This window comes from Pongo pygmaeus, chromosome 5, assembly GCF_028885625.2.
Source record: "Pongo pygmaeus isolate AG05252 chromosome 5, NHGRI_mPonPyg2-v2.0_pri, whole genome shotgun sequence".
Taxonomy (NCBI): Eukaryota; Metazoa; Chordata; class Mammalia; order Primates; family Hominidae; genus Pongo; species Pongo pygmaeus.
This window is the reverse complement of record NC_072378.2, coordinates 69,678,957-69,695,969: the sequence shown is the minus strand read 5'-3', so window position 1 is coordinate 69,695,969 and position 17,013 is coordinate 69,678,957. Positions and strand designations below refer to the sequence as shown.

Below are 17,013 nucleotides of genomic sequence, written 5' to 3'. Positions count from 1 at the left end.
AAATTTTGAAATTCCTTCTGTGAAAGACAAAGCCATTTAAAATGATCTTTTGATTATAATTTACATGAAAGTATGGGATTATTATTATTATACTATTAGAAAGACAGTGAGGATCAACTCCTTTAAATGATTTTAATCTCTGGATGTGAATATGTATTAGATGCTTATTGCTGCCGTAACAAATTGTCACAAACTCAGCAAGTTAAAATAACTAAATGTATTTCACTATTACATAGGTCAGAAGTCTGGTAGGCTCAGCTGGCTTTTCTGCTCTTGGTACCACCATTGCACCATTTGCACCATTGCACTCCAACCTGGGTGACAAGAGTGAAACTCCAATGGTACAATCTGAGCTCACTGCAACTTCGGCTTCCCCAGTTCAAGAGATTCTCCTGCCTCAGCCTCCCAATAGCTGGGATTACAGGCACCTGCCACCACTCCCAGTTGTTTTTTGTTGTTGTTGTTGTTGTTTTTTTGTATTTTTACTAGAGATGGGGTTTCACCATGTTGGCCAGGCTGGTCTCAAACTCCTGACCTCAGGTGATCCGCCCACCTTGGCCTCCCAAAGTGCTGGTATTACAAGTGTGAGCCACCACGCCCGGCCTTATATCCCTATTTTAATGTCCATAACTGTAATCACATTGGTGAAGTCCCTTCCCTGTTACAATCTAAAGTAACTGTTTTTCTGGAAATTAGGATATGGAAGTCTTTGGAGAGGGTGGTGGTGGTGGTAATTATTCTGCTTACCACAGTCCACCTTATGGCCCTTAAAGATTCATGTCTATTTCATATACAAAATACATTTATTTCATCCCAAGATCACCAAAGTTCTCATCCCATTACAGCATCAATTTAAGTTCAAAATCTCATCTATATTCCATGAACTCTAAAATCCCAAATCTAATCACCCAAATAATCTAAATTATATGTAGGTAGAATCTGGGTATAATCTTCCCTGAAGCACAGTTCCTCTCAATCTTTGGACCTGTAAAACTAAAAAAAAAATAAAAAGTTATCTGCTCCAAACATACAACAGTGGGATAGGCATAGGATAACACTTACAGATATTCACATTCAAAAAGGGAGAGAGATGGGAGAATAAAAGGAATCACTGGTTCTAAGCAATTAAAAAACCCAGCCAGGCAAACTCCATTGGATTTCAAGGCCTGGGGAAAAAAATCCTCTGTGGTTCTTGATTCTTCCCTCTGAGTCACACTTTTTTATTTAGGAAAGGCAACACATGTTCGCAACAGAGTAGTTTTATCAGCCTGTGTCTTAGTCCATTCAGATGCTGTAATAAAAAGACCATATCCTGGGTGACTTACAAACAATAGAAATCTATTTCTTATAATTCTGGAGGCTGGGAAGTCCAAGATCAATACACAGGCAGGTTTAGTGTCTGGTGAGGGGCTATTGCTTATGGATGACATCTTTTTGCTGTATCCTCACATGGTGGAAGGGCAAGGCAGGCTCTGAGGTCTCGTTTATATGTGCACTAATCCCGTTCATTAAGGCTCTGCCTTCATGACCTAATCCCCTCCCCAAAGGTCCCACCTCCTAACACTATTGCCTTGGGGATTAGGATTTTAACATAAATTTTGAAGGGACACAAATGTTCAGACCATAGCAGTCTGTTTTCTGCAGGTGGAATTTTTATGGACTGACAGTTTTTGAAAATTTTGTACTGTCTATCTCTTTCAGTCCTAGCTGGCAGAATTTCTCTTGTCCTAATATTCTTAGGAACTTTGTGAGTCTCCCATGTATGTCATGGGATTCACCTTGTACACAGATCTTTCCTAGATAATCCCATCTTTATTTATGGCTTCTGTTGAGATGGCCAAGGAGATTGATCTGTCACACTTTTGATCTCTTCAAGTAGTTTTTTGTGTAACTAAATATTACAACCTTTTGAGTTTTCTGAGGTATTACCAAAAGGTTTTACGGACACATCCTGGGCTCTTTTTTTATAACATGACTTCCTGACAGTGAATCTCTTAATTTTAGTCTGTTTCCATTTAAATAGGTGTAGAATTTATAAAATCACCAAGTATTGGTTTCTTTTTAATAGGTCCACCCTCAATTTCTCTCTCTCCTCTTTCATTTTACTATAAGCAGCAAGAAAAAATGGGTCACACCTTCACCATGTTGCTTGAAAATTTCCTCAGCTAAATGACCAGATTTGTCACTTACAAAGTTTGCCTTCAGTATAACTGCAGAACACAATATATATAAGCTTTCTGCTTCTATATAACAAGGATTCTCCTTCCTGCAGTCTCCAATATTGGGTTTCTCATTTTCTTCTCAGAGATCACCAGAGCATCCTTCAAGTCCACATTTCTACTAATAACCTATTCAAGGTAATCTAGGCTTTTTCTACCATGCTCCTAAACATTTTTAGTATCACCACCCACCACTTGATTATGAAGCTATTTCCACATGGTTAGGTATTTGTTATAGCAGTACCTCATTCCTGGTAACAGAATCAGTATTTTTTTTTTTTTGACAGAGTCCAAGTCTCTTTTGCCATGTAATAAAACATTCACAGGTTCTGGAGATTAGAGCGTGAAAATCTTTGGGGGATCATTATTCTGTCCACCGCAGAATCCCACAAATCTCCCAAGACATGGCTAAGAACAGGGAAGGAGGTGGGAACTGAAATAAAAATAGTCCCCAGGAGCCAAAGGAAATTGGGAAGGATTCAGTAGAGTTTATGGTCCTCAGTTTCAGAGTAATTCCGTACACTAGAGGCTGAGAGGACTGAGCAACCTCTCAGCAGCCTAACAAGTCCAGAAAGGCCTTTCTGGTTTGAATAATGAACACAAGGAAGGTAAGCCTAGGCAGCAAAGAAGCTCAAGTGAAAAAAAAAGGCTCTATCTTTAGTCATTATAAATGCATCTGATCAGGAGTTTGACAGTGAGAGTAGGGAGACAGGGCAGTCCCTGCCCTCTAACCTGGCAGCTTGATAGAAGTAGCAGACATCAACATGTAAATCACATTAAGATAGGCTGTGATACCTAAATAGAAGACTTCTGAATCCTGGAAGAGTGTGCAGGAATCTATTTAAGGATGCTGCCATTTCCATCTGCTATAATTTAAATTACTTTGAAGTGTGATATTTAAACTTTTACTAGAAAATTAATCAAAGAATCTCATTCATTTCAGTTTGCTTTTCTGGGGTGTTGGCTCACAAGTACAGAAATGTGATGAGATACCATATTTAGTTTAGCACTTAAGTCAAAGTTACAAGGCTCTCTTAAGTATATATACTGATGTTAGTGTGTTCATCATCATTTTCCTGCCCTGATGGCTTGCTTTCTAAATGGGACTCATTTCAAATCCCTTCCACAGGGAGAAATAAAAGTAATTTAGAATTTAAAACAAGCCAGTATCTTGTAGTTCACACAACATGTTTAAGCAGGAAGCTAAATCTTAAATTAACAAAATTTATTCCAGTTATCAAGAAATTGGCCTTAGGCCATAGTGATAACTGAAAGGTTTCTTTTGTTTTGTTTTTCATTTTGTTTTTGGTGGTGAAATAAAGATTGTGGTCAAGTAATTTTCTGGTTCATTTCTTACCATTGTCCCCCTTGTAACGCTCTGTGTGTGTGTGTGTGTGTGTGTGTGTGTGTGTGTGTGTGTGTGTATGTGTGTGTGTGAGTGTGTGTGTGTGAGAGAGAGAGAGAGACAGTTGACCTCCCTCTTGGCCGGCCTTCCTTCCTTCCTTCCTTCCCTTCCTCCTTCCCTCCCTCTTCCTATTATTATTTTTTTTTTTTTGCTCTGTTGCCCAGGCTGGAATGCAGTGGTGCCATCATGACTCACTGCAGCCTTGACCTTCTCTAGGCTCAAGCAATCCTCTTGCCTCAGCTCCCTGAATAGCTGGGACTACAGGTGTGTGCCACTATGCCTGGCTAATTTTTAAAAATTTTTTGAGGAAATGGGGTCTCAGGATGGTCTCAAACTTCTGCGCTCAAGCAATTCTCCAGCCTCAGCCTCCCCAAGTGCTGGGATTACAGGTGTGAGCCACTGCACCTGGCCAATTTTTCTTATTTATGTTTTTGATAAAGAGGTAGTCCTTAATATTTTTATGTGCTGGTACTTACTTCTCAGTAACAACTCTATCCCAGAACACCATTTAGTCTTACATGGGACTGACTTTTCTTTGTTATGCCATGATTATCTGGGACAGTGTAGAACAAATCAGGGAAGTGGGGAGTGTGTCTTTTGGCTTACCTAAACACATACTGTTTAATTTTCTTATCATTCCTAAGGGCTGGCATACCTACATTTCCTATCATATGCTGCAAATTTCTTCCTGGAGTTCACATTATTGCACTAAATTTCATCAGGAAAACATTAGTATAGAATCTTTACAGCAGTACTGTTCAATAAAACTTTCTGTGGCAATAGAAGTGCACTGTAATCTGCCACCAACAGTTTGGGCCCAGATTCCATGTTGAAGGCAAGGCACAGGCTTCAGAGATTTAAGACTCTTGAGCACTGGTTAGTGTGCTATTGGGAAGTCATAAGTCACACCTGGGGCCACTTGTCATTTGCTTCTCACCCTGTGGCAGGGCCTCTTTTGTCAGTGTCCCCTAGTCAACTCGAGCCTACAGGCCCACCTTGCCTGGTGGCAGGAGCTGCAGTTGACTTGAAAGCACAAGAAGGTAATGATACATTTTTTAAAGTTGTTTGTGGAATGAGGTGAGAGGTGACCTTTCCTTATATAGGTACCCCATCACTGAAACTTCAGTCAGTTCTATTAATCATGAGTGTTCTCTGGGAGTGGACTTTTATTTGCGGGGGAATGGAAAGTTGATAAAAGGCTTGGATTTTTTGTTAAAATTGATGCCTAGTGAATTAAAGACACACTTGTAGATGTGGAAATCATCTGAGTCCTAGGATGGGCTTTGGACTTGCACAGATCAGGGCAATTTTAGCTAGAACTCAAGGAATAGGGAGACGTCAGTTACCAGCTGGGTTATACATGTTAGCATACTAAGTGTTTAAATGTCACTATTGAAACCTTTACCATCAGACACTGGCGTTAGCTGAAAGTTCAAATCAACAGAAGAATTATCCCTTGCAGATAATTCTGCACACTGTAATCTATGCCTTTCTGAGAGACAGCTCCAGACACTGTAATCCAATTTGTGAAGATTTGAGAAAACCAGATAGTGATCATCTTCCTGCTGTCTCTAAATATAATTCCAACCCTCATACCATTTCCCTCCTTCTTTCTTTGACTGCCTTACTCTTACTCTAATCTGTGCTTGAAAATGACCCAAAGTGAAATTACATTCTCTGCCAGAGCTAAGCTCTTAATTAGAACTAACTGCTCATTAAAGGGAGCCTGCTGATGGGGCAGCCATGGTGGGGTAACTACACTTCACCATGTCTTTGATACCACATTGGCAATTTAGTACAAAATATTCCAGAAAATTTACACTTCAAGCCTTGAAGGTTTGTTTTCTTTTCATGATCTGCGAGCAGGCATCTGGGAGCGAGGACCTGCTACTTGCTTGCTTTTAGGCAACTACACTAGTGAAAGCAGCTTTAAGTATAAAGTAGGTTCTGAGTTTTTAATTTCTCACTGAAATAAAAACATTTTGCTTCTTCCTCTGACCTACTTAGACTTTACCAAGCAGACGCTGCTGGAAAAACAAGAACTTTGCTTGTCTGCTGTTAAGATGCCAGAAAAATGATGAAAAGAGCACAGTAAGTCCATTTATAAAATAAAATCATTTTAAGCCACCACCAACAGCAGTCTAATTCAGACTTTCCAGACTTCATAAATTTCTGTAAATTTGCAGAAACATTTTTGTAACATGTTAAGAAATTCTCCAAACTCTTAGATTCTACATGTTTTTCATTTGGAACCACATTTAAGATATAAATAGAAAAGGAGTTAATATGTATGTAGGAGTTACTAGTTTATTTGAATTTCACATTAAGAAATCATTTGAAATGTGTAAAATTGTGGCTATAAATATGCTGTTTTTAGAGCTTGGGTATACCATTGATGGGCTCAGCATATCTTGAAATAATTGGAAACAGGATTTCCTGCAGTGATATATTTGTTGTTTTTTTTTTTTTTTGAGATGGAGTCTTGCTCTGTCGCCAGGCTGGAGTGCAGTGGCACCATCTCGGCTCACTGCTACCTCCGCCTCCTGAGTTCAAGCGATTTTCCTGCCTCAGCCTCCTGAGTAGCTGGGATTACAGGCACCTGCCTCCACGCCCAGCTAATTTTTTGTATTTTTTAGTAGAGACGGGGTCTCACCATGTTAGCCAGGCTGATCTCGATCTCCTGACCTCGTGATCCGCCCACCTCGGCCTCCCAAAGTACTGGGATTACAGGTGTGAGCCACCGTGCTCGGCAGTGATATATTTGTTCTAACTAACTTTCTTGTGCTACCAGGTACCGAAAATAAGAAGAGAGTAAAACCGTAATAAGAAAGACAAAGTAAATACATATTCATATAGATTTTTTTTTGTTAAGGCTTCAGCTGAGAAAAAGAAAAGTTGGCAGACTGTGGTAAGATGAATCCCACGTGCTCTATAAATCTTGATGGAATCACTCAAGGTTTGAAATTTTTAAAATTTTGCTGTTGAACAAATTTGACTTGACTCAAAATTATTTGCTCACCTTATAAATCATTATAACTTCAGTATATTTTCCCAGTATTTCCTGCAAGTTACAAAAATTTATTTGTTTCAACATTGTTTTGATAATAATTTAATAATAGCATTTAACATGTATTGAGTGCTTCCATGTGATTGGCATATACTAAGCAATTTTACACATTAGTTCATTTAATTCTTATAAAAATCCCATAAAATAGTATTATTAGTGGGTCAAATTGGTTTTGTGAGGTTAGGTAACTTGAGCATGTGGCTGGTAAATTGTGTAACTGGTGTATAATAATAACAATTGCTAAGATTTATGTAACATATAATTTAACACACTGAATCTTTACATCAACCCAACAACAGGAGAAGAATAACAAAGTAGTGAAATGTGAAACCAGAGTTTGAACCTCAGCAGTTTGACTCCAACTCCGTGAGTATTCAGCTATTAAATACAATTGTTCAAAATGGTAGCTACTAGCCACATGCTATAATTTAAATGTAAATTAATTAACATTTTAAAGAAATTTAGCTCTTTAGTCACTAGCTACATTCAAATGCTCAATACCCATATGTAGCTAGTAGGTACCATATTGAACAGCACAGATTACAGTGCACTTCTATCATCACAGAAAGTCGTATTGAACAGTACTGCTCTCAATATTCTATACTAATGTTTTTCTGGTGAAATTTTAGTGAAATAATGTGAACTCCAGGAAAAAATTTGGGAAACACTTGAATTTTTTGACAATACATGAACTAATTATCATTTGGGGTGAACTTATTTTATTGATGGCTCATCTCATTATTTTTATTATGTTTATCATAAATTTCAAGAAAGAAACATTTCTGATCCCGTTCCTTAGTTTGGGGGATTCTCCTTAGTTTATTTATTATTATTGTTATTATTTTAAGAAGGAGTTTCACTCTTGTTGCCCAGGCTAGAGTGCAATGGTGCGATCTTGGCTCACCACAACCTCTGCCTCCTGGGTTCAAGCGATTCTCCTGCCTCAGCCTCCCGAGTAGCTGGGACTACAGGTGTGCGCCACCACGCCTGGCTAATTTTTGTATTTTTAGTAGAGACGGTATTTCACCATCTTGGCCAGGCTAGTCTTGAACTCCTGACCTCGTGATCCACCCACCTCAGCCTCCCAAAGTGTTGGGATTACAGGTATGAGCCACCGTGCCAGGCTTATTATTATTATTATTATTATTATTGTTATTTTTGAGACAGTCTCACTCTGTTGCCCAGGCTGGAGTGCAGTGATGCGATCTCGGCTCACTGCAACTTCTGCCTCCTGGGTTCAAGTAATTCTTCTGCCTCAGCCTGCCGAGTATCTGAAACTAGAGGCACATGCCACCATGCCCAGCTAATTTTTGTATTTTTAGTAGAGACAGGGTTTCACTATATTGGCCAGGCTGGTCTCGAACTCCTGACCTCATGATCTGTCTGCCCTGGCCTCCCAAAGTGCTGGGATTACAGGTGTGAGCCACTGCGCCTGGCCTGTCTTTAGATTATTATTTATGTATTTACTATTATTATTATTATTATTTTTTATTGAAACAGAGTCTCACTTTGTCGCCCAGGCTGAAGTGCAGTGACGTGATCTCGGCTCACTGCAACCTCTGCCTCTGGGGTTCAAGCCATTCTCTGGCCTCAGCCTCCCCAGTAGCTGGGATTACAGGCACCCACCACCATGCCCTGCTAATTTTTTGTATTTTTAGTAGAGACAGGGTTTCACCATCTTGTTCAGGCTGGTCTCAAACTCCTGACATCAAGTGATCCATCCGCCTAGGCCTCTCAAAGCGCTGGGATTACAGGCGTGAGCCACTGCACCTGGCGGGATTCTCCTTATTTTCGATCTGTGACTTCCTTTGCAAGAACTACGTAACTCCTAATAACTTTCCACTTGGAACTACTAAGTGGTTAAAATATTTTGAAGGAGACAAGAGATATAAAAGAGATTAAAAATCTACTCTAAAAATTAGAATTTTTTTCTGATACATATATTTACAGGCTTTTCTTCTAAGGAGAATAACACTGTTGAAATGAACCAGTTCCCCCACCTTGCAGTATCACTATTGTGTAGTCATTTGAAATACAATCTTCTGCACTTCCTGGGAGGAAGCTCCAAGGGGGCAAGGCAGGCTGCCATCTTGGCTGTCTCACAGCCCTTGCTGCTCTTGCCTTCAGGCTCTGGAAAGTGCCTGGTGATTAGGGACTAGCATGGACTCTAGCACAGTGCAGCCACCACATGGAAAATGGCCAGACTGTTTTCCACATGGGTCCCCAATACCGCTTCTCGTCACTGGTTGGGGCCTCCTGACCTGGGACTCCAGCCACCCCCTACCAGGGCTCTAGGGCTGGTACCAGCTCTGCACTTCCCTGGGACAGAGCTCCCAGAAGGAGAAGATGGCCACCATTTTTGCTGTCTCACAGCCCTTGCCGCTTTTGCCCTCAGGTGCTGGAGGGTGCACGGTGATTAGGAACTGGTGTGGATTCTCAGCGCAGCACAACTGCTTCACAGAAGAGTGTCTGTGTGTCCGGAGTTGTTTCCTTCCCATGGGTTCATTTGTGGTCTCGCTGACTTCAAGAATGGAGCCGTGGACCTTTGCAGTGAGTGTTATAGCTCTTAAAGATGGCATGGACCCAAAGAGTGAGCAGCAGCAAGACTTATTGTGAAGAGTGAAAGAACAAAACTTCCACAGCATGGAAGGGGATCAGAGTGAGTTGCCGCTGCTGGCTGGGGTGGCCAGCGTGTATTCCCTTATTTGTCCCCGCCCTTGTCCTGCTGATTGGTCCATTTTACAGAGTGCTGATTGGTCTATTTTACAAACCTCTAGCTAGCTACGGAGCACTGATTGGTGCATTTTTACAGAGCACCGATTGGTGCATTTTACAAACCACTAGCTAGCTACACAGCACTGATTGGTGTGTTTTACAATCCTAGCTACAGAGTGCTGATTGGTGCATTTTACAATCCTCTTGTAAGACAGAAAAGTTCTTCAAGTCCCCACTTGACCTAGGAAGTCCAGCTGGCTTCACCTCTCATCTGGACTGTTCTTCACTGGGTCCCTGTCCCCGCTTCTCCTCACTGGGCAGGGCCTCCTGACCTGGGACTCCCACATAACTACTCTGCCCTGCCTGGGCACTTCAGTCAGAGGCAGCTCTGTGTTTCTCTAAGGAGGAAATCCCAGAGTCAACCCACAACCCCTCCATCATTGCACCTGTAGTGGTACCACCCTAACCACCCTCAGGCTAAGGAAGGAACAAAGGGCTTAGTTCCTGCGCTGGCACCTCCTGCACCCTGCAGCCCCCACACAGAGTCCTATCTCTCTTCTGTGTGAACCCCCACCCTCAACTCTTCACCAGGTAGGGCCCCTGGGTCAGGACTGCAGATCAGTCACCCCAACCACAGCTGAGGTTGCCCACTGGGAGTGGCTCTGAGTTTCTCAGAGGAGGGGCTCCCAGAGGGAACCAACAGCCCCTCTGCCACAGCAATGGTTCTGCCTCTGCTGCCCTCCATCTGGGGAAGAAACAAAGAGCCTGAGGGCTTCACCTGCACTTTCAGCAAACCACAGTCACCATCAGAAGAAGAGCCCAGTCTCTCCTCCCTGTGAGACCTTCACCCCCTCCTCTTCACCAGGTGGGGCCCCCAACTCAGGCCAGCAGTGCAGCCAACCCACCCCCTGGCTGAACACTCCCATTGGCAGTGGTTCTGTTTCTCTGAGGTAGAATTCCCAGAGGTAACTGAAAGGCCCTTTGCCACTGCCGCTGCTGTGGTACTTCTCTTGCTTCCCTCAGACTAAGGAAGGAGCAGAGACCCCGAGTGCTTCAACCACACCTTTGGTAAGCTGAAGTTGCCCTAAGGAGAAGAGGTCAATCTGTATCCCTCCAGGACCCACCTGCTCTCCCTGCTCATCACTAGCAGGGCCTCCCCTTGCCCTTGGGTCCAAAGTGCAGTGGCCCTATCCTGGGCTGATCACACTGATTGATAGTGGCTCCAACTCAGAAAGAGGTGTGAGCCTCTTGTCAAAAGACAAGTGAAAGACCCTCTGCCACAGCCACTGCTAAGGTCCCTTCACCTGCTGCCTCCAAGCTTGAGAGGGAACAGAAAGTTTGAACTCACCCCAAAATTTAATTTGCAGCCCAGGAGTGCCAAGTCAAGATATGCAGCCAGCACTCAAGTGGGAGAGGAGACCACCCATTCACAGCACTGAGACGGAGCCCAGCTGCAATCCTGAGGAAATACAGAGAAATCATGTGGCTAAGCAAGAGCCTACCTACCAGCCATTACACTTAAGCACCACCTACTGGATCACAGTCCAAAACTTCAACACCAATAACACTTAGCTAACATACCCTCTTGTGAAACCAGTGACAAGAATTCAGCTACAAATAAAGACCCTGCACAAAAACTTGGGCTTCTGAAAACATCCAGAAAAGAAGTCTATTGGCTGTACTCAATATACATTGCAGTTAAAGGAACACCAGTGCACACAGTTGAGAAAGAACCAGTGTAAGAACTCTGGCAACTCAAAAAGCCAGAGTGTATTTTTTCCTCCAAATGAATGCACTAGTTCTCCAGCAAGCATTCTTAACTAGGCTGAAATGATGGAAATAGAATTCAGAATATGAATAGGAAGAAAGATCGTTGAGATTCAGGAAAAAGTAAAAACCCAATCCAAGAAATATAAGGATTATAATAAAATGATACAGGAACTTATAGGTGAAATGGCCATTATAAAAAAAAACCCAAATTGATCAGATAGAGCTGGAAAACACATGACAAGAATTTCATAATGCAATCACAATTATTAACAGAAGACTAGACCAAGCTGAGAAAAGAATCTCAGTGCTTGAAGACCAGCTCTCTGAAATAACTCAGTGAGACAAAAACAAGAAAAAAGAATAAAAAAGAATGAATAAAACCTTTGAGTAATATGAGATTATGTAAAGAGACCAAACCTGTGACTCATTGGCATCCCTGAAAGAGATGGGGAGAAAGCAAACAACTTGGAAAACATATTTCAGGATATCATCTAGCTAGGATATCCCAACCTTGTTAGAGAGGCCAACATTCAAATTCAGGAAATTCAGAAAACTCCTGTGAACTACTACATGAGAAGACCATCCCCAAGACACATAATCATCAGATTCTCCAAGGTTGAAATGATAGAAAAAATGTTAAAGGCAGCTAGAGAGAAGGGGCAGGTCACCTACCAAAATAATCCTGTTAGACTAACAGCAGACCTTTCAGCAGAAACCCTACAAGCCAGAAGAGATTGAGGGACTATATTCAGCATTCTTAAATAAAAGAATTTTCTTTTTTTTAATATTATACTTTAAGTTTTAGGGTACATGTGCACAATGTGCAGGTTAGTTACATATGTATACATGTGCCATGCTGGTGTGCTGCACCCATTAATTCCTCATTTAGCATTAGGTATGTCTCCCAATGTTATCCCTCCCCCCTCCCCCCACCCACAACAGTCCCCAGAGTGTGATGTTCCCCTTCCTGTGTCCATGTGTTCTCATTGTTCAATTCCCATCTATGAGTGAGAACATGCGGTGTTTGGTTTTTTGTCCTTGCGATAGTTTACTGAGAATGATGATTTCCAGTTTCATCCATGTCCCTACACAGGATATGAACTCATCATTTTTTATGGCTTCATAGTATTCCGTGGTGTATATGTGCCACATTTTCTTAATCCAGTGTATCATTGTTGGACATTTGGGTTGGTTCCAAGTCTTTGCTATTGTGAATAGTGCCGCAATAAACATACGTGTGCATGTGTCTTTATAGCAGCATGATTTATAGTCCTTTGGGTATATACCCAGTAATGGGATGGCTGGGTCAAATGGTATTTCTAGTTCTAGATCCCTGAGGAATAGCCACACTGACTTCCACAATGGTTGAACTAGTTCACAGTCCCACCAACAGTGTCAAAGTGTTCCTATTTCTCCACATCCTCTCCAGCATCTGTTGTTTCCTGACTTTTTAATGATTGCCATTCTAACTGGTGTGAGATGGTATCTCATTGTGGTTTTGATTTGCATTTCTCTAATGGCCAGTGATGGTGAGCATTTTTTCATATGTTTTTTGGTTGCATAAATGTCTTCTTTTGAGAAGTGTCTGTTCATGTCCTTTGCCCACTTTTTGATGGGGTTGTTTGATTTTTTCTTGTAAATTTGTTTGAGTTCATTGTGGATTCTGGATATTAGCCCTTTGTCAGATGAGTAGGTTGTGAAAATTTTCTCCCATTTTGTAGGTTGCCTGTTCACTCTGATGGTAGTTTCCTTTGCTGTGCAGAAGCTCTTTAGTTTAATGAGATCCCATTTGTCAATTTTGGCTTTTGTTACCATTGCTTTTGGTGTTTTCGACATGAAGTCCTTGCCCATGCCTATGTCCTGAATGGTAATGCCTAGGTTTTCTTGTAGGGTTTTTATGGTTTTAGGTCTAACATTTAAGTCTTTAATCCATCTTGAATTAATTTTTATATAAGGTGTAAGGAAGGGATCCAGTTTCAGCTTTCTACATATGGCTAGCCAGTTTTCCCAGCACCATTTATTAAATAGGGAATCCTTTCCCCATTGCTTGTTTTTCTTAGGTTTGTCAAAGATCAGATAGTTGTAGATATGTGGCATTATTTCTGAGGGCTCTGTTCTGTTCCATTGATCTATATCTCTGTTTTTGTACCAGTACCATGCTGTTTTGGTTACTGTAGCCTTGTAGTATAGTTTGAAGTCAGGTAGTGTGATGCCTCCAGCTTTGTTCTTTTGGCTTAGGATTGACTTGGTGATGTGGGCTCAATAAAAGAATTTTGAATGAAGAATTTGATATCCAACCAAACTAAGCTTCATAAGTGAAGGAGAAGCAAGATTCTTCTCAGACAAGCAAATGCTGAGGGAATTTCTTACCACCAGGCCTACTTTATGAGAGGTCCTAAAAGGAGTACTAAATACGGAAAGAAAAGACCATTACCAGCCACTACAAAAATACACTTAAGTACACAGACCAGTGACATTATAAAGCAACCATACAAACAAGCCTGTGTAGTAACCAGCTAACAGCAAAATGACAGGTTCAAATCCCCATATATCAATAGTGGCCTTGAATGTAAATGGGCTAAATGCCTCAATTAAAGGGCATAGAGTGGCAAGCTGGATAAAGAAGCAAGGCCCAATGATATATGGTCTTCAAGAAACCCATTTCACATGCAGACACCTATATGCTGAAAATAAAAGGATGGAGAAAAATATACTAAGCAAATGGAAAACAGAAAAAAGCAGGAGTTGCTATCCTAATTTCAGACAAAACAGAGTTTAAGCCAACAAAGATAAAGAAAGAAAAGAAGGGCATTACATAATGGTAAAGGGTTCAATTCTGCAAGAAGACCTAACTATCCTAAATATATATGCACCCAACACAGGAGCATCCAGACTTATAAAGCAAGTTGTTAGAGACCTATGAAGAGACTTACATTCACAGACTATGATAGTGGTAGACTCCAGTTCCCCTCTCACAGTATTAGATAGGTCATAAAGGCAGAAAATTAACAAAGATATTCAGGATGTGAAGTTCGCACTTGACCAAATGACCTAATAGACATCAACAGAACTCTCCACCCCAAAACAATAGACTATACATTCTCAGCTGAACATGACACATACTCTAAAATAGACTATGCAATTGGAAATAAAACTATCCTCAGCAAATTTAAAAAAAACCCCAAAATCATACCAACCACATGCTCAGACCATAGTGCAATAAAAATAGAAATCAATACTAAGAAAATCACTCAAAACTATACAATTACATGGAAATTGAACAACCTGCTCCTGAATGACTTTTGGGTAAACAGCAAAATTAGGTCAGACATCAATAAATTTTTTAAATAAATGAGAATAGAGATACAACATGCAAGAATCTCTCAGACACAGCTAAGGCAGTGTTATGAGGGAAGTTTATAGCACTAAACACTCACATCAAAAAGTTAGAAAGATCTAAAATTAACAACCTAACATTACAACTAGAGGAACTACAGAAATAAGAGCAAACCAACCCCAAAGCTAGCAAAAGACAAGAAATAACCAAAATCAGAGCTGAATTGAAGGAAATGTGAAAAACCATACAAAAGAACAATGAATCCAGGAGTTCGTTCTTTGAAAAAACTAATAAGAAAAATAGACTAGTATCTAGAATAATAATGAAAAAAAGAGTGAAGATCCAAATAAAAACAATTAGACATGACAAAGGGGACGTTACCACTTATCCTGCAGAAATACAAAAACCCTCAGAGACCACTATAAACACCTCTATGCACACAAACTAGAAAATCCAGAAGAATGGACAAATTCCTGGACATAGACAACCTCTGAAGACTGAACCAGGAAGAAATCGAATCCCTGAACAGACCAATAATGAGTTCCAAAATGGAAGCAGTAATAAAAAGCCTACCAACCAAAAAATTTCCAGGACCAGATGCAGCCAAATTCTACCAGATGCGTAAAGAAGAGCTAGTACTATTCCAAAAAATACTGAAACTATTCCAAAAAACTCATTCTATGAGATCAGCATCATCCTGATACCAAAACCTGGCAGAGATACAACAAAAAGAGAAAACTTCATGCCAATATTCTTGATGAACATAGATGCAAAAATTCTCAATAAAACACTAGAAAACTGAATCCAGCAGCACATCAAAAACCTAACCACCATTATCAAGTAGGCTTTATCCCTGGGATGCAAGGGTGATTAACATATGCCAATCAATAAATGTGACTAATCAACATAAACAGAACAAAACCCAAAAACCATGATTATCTCAATAGATGCAGAAAAGGCTTTTGATAAAATCCGACATCGCTTCATGTTAAAAACTCTCAATAAACTAGGTGTTGAAGGAACATACTTCAAAATGCTAAGAGCCACCTATGGCAAACCCCCAACCAACATCATAATAGGCAAAAGCTGGAAGCATTCCTTTTGAAAACTGGAACAAGACAAGGATGTTCTCTCTCACCCCTCTTATTCAACATAGTACTGGAAGTTCTGGCCAGAGCAATTTAGTCAGGAAAAATAAATAAGAAGTATCCAAATAGGAAGAGAGGAAGTCAAGCTATCTCTGTTTACAGACAATATGATTTTATATCTTGAAAAGCCCCTAGTCTCTACCCAAAAGCTCCTTGATCTTAGAAACAACTTCAGCAAAGTTTCAGGATATAAAATCAATGTATAAAAGTCAGTAGCATTCTCATACACTAACAACATCCAAGCCAAGAGCCAAATCAGGAAAGCAATCACATTTACAATTGCCACAAAAAGAATAAAATACCTAGTAATACAGGTAACCAGGGAGGTGAAAGATCTTCAAGAGGAGAATTACAAACACTGCTCAAAGAAATAAGAAATGACACAAACGAATGAAAAAACATTCCATGCTCAGGGATAGTGATATGGTTTGGCTGTGTCCCCACCCAAAATCTCATCTTGAATTGTAATCCGAATTGTAACCCCTATGTGTTGGGGGAGGGACCCTCGTGGGAGGTGATTAGATCATGGAGGTTGTTCCCTCATGCTGTTCTCATGATAGTGAGTAAGTTCTCATGAGATCTGATTACTTTATAAGGGGTTTTTCCCCACTTCACTCTGCACTTCTCTCTCCTGCTGCCATGTGAAGAAGGAAGTGTTTGCTTCTCCTTCTGCCATGATTGTAAGTTTCCTGAGGCCTCCCCAGCCATGCAGAATTGTGAGTTAATTAAACCTCTTTCCTTAATAAATTACCCAGTCTCAGGGAGTTCTTTATAGCAGCATGAAAATGGACTAATACAGTAAATTGGTAGCTCAGAGAGTGGGGTGCTGCCATAAAGATAACCCAAAATGTGGAAGAAACTTTGGAACTGGGTAACAGGCAGAGGTTGGAGCAGTTTGGAGGGCTCAAAAGAAGATAGAAAGATGTAGGAAAGTTTGGAACTTCCTAAAGACTTGTTGAATGGTTTTGGCCAAAATGCTGATAGTGATATGGACAATAAAGTTCAGGCTGAGGTGGTCTCAGATGGAGATGCGGAACTTCTTGGAACTGGAGTAAAGGTCACTCTAGGTTTGCCTTATCAAAGAGACTGGTGGCATTTTGCCCCTGCCGTAGGGATCTGTGGAACTTTGAACTTGAGGGAAATGATTTAGGGTACCTAGCAAAAGAAACTTCTAAGCAGCAAAGCATTATAGAGGTGACAGAGCATACAAGTTTGGAAAATTTGTAGCCTGAGGCTGCAGTAGAAAAGAAAAACCCATTTTTCAGGGGAGAAATTAAATCTGACTGCAGAAATTTGCGTAAGTAACTAGGAGCCAAATGTTGATTGCCAAAGACAATGGGGAAAACGTCTCC

The 17,013-nt window shown here is 40.7% G+C and overlaps 1 protein-coding gene across 2 annotated transcripts in view; it reads left to right on the top strand.

The window, feature by feature from the left end:
- COL9A1 (collagen type IX alpha 1 chain) overlaps positions 1-17,013 on the top strand; it is a 207,954-nt gene that overhangs the window by 56,785 nt on the left and 134,156 nt on the right. The window contains exons 1-5 of one of the 2 annotated variants that reach the window (XM_054492375.2): positions 2,306-2,357; positions 5,632-5,715; positions 6,497-6,532; positions 6,991-7,057; positions 9,087-9,350. The gene's annotated coding sequence lies outside the window, so the exon portion shown is untranslated. Of the gene's footprint in view, positions 1-2,305; positions 2,358-5,631; positions 5,716-6,496; positions 6,533-6,990; positions 7,058-9,086; positions 9,351-17,013 lie in introns of those variants that run through there. The other variant, XM_054492376.2, reaches the window with a different exon arrangement.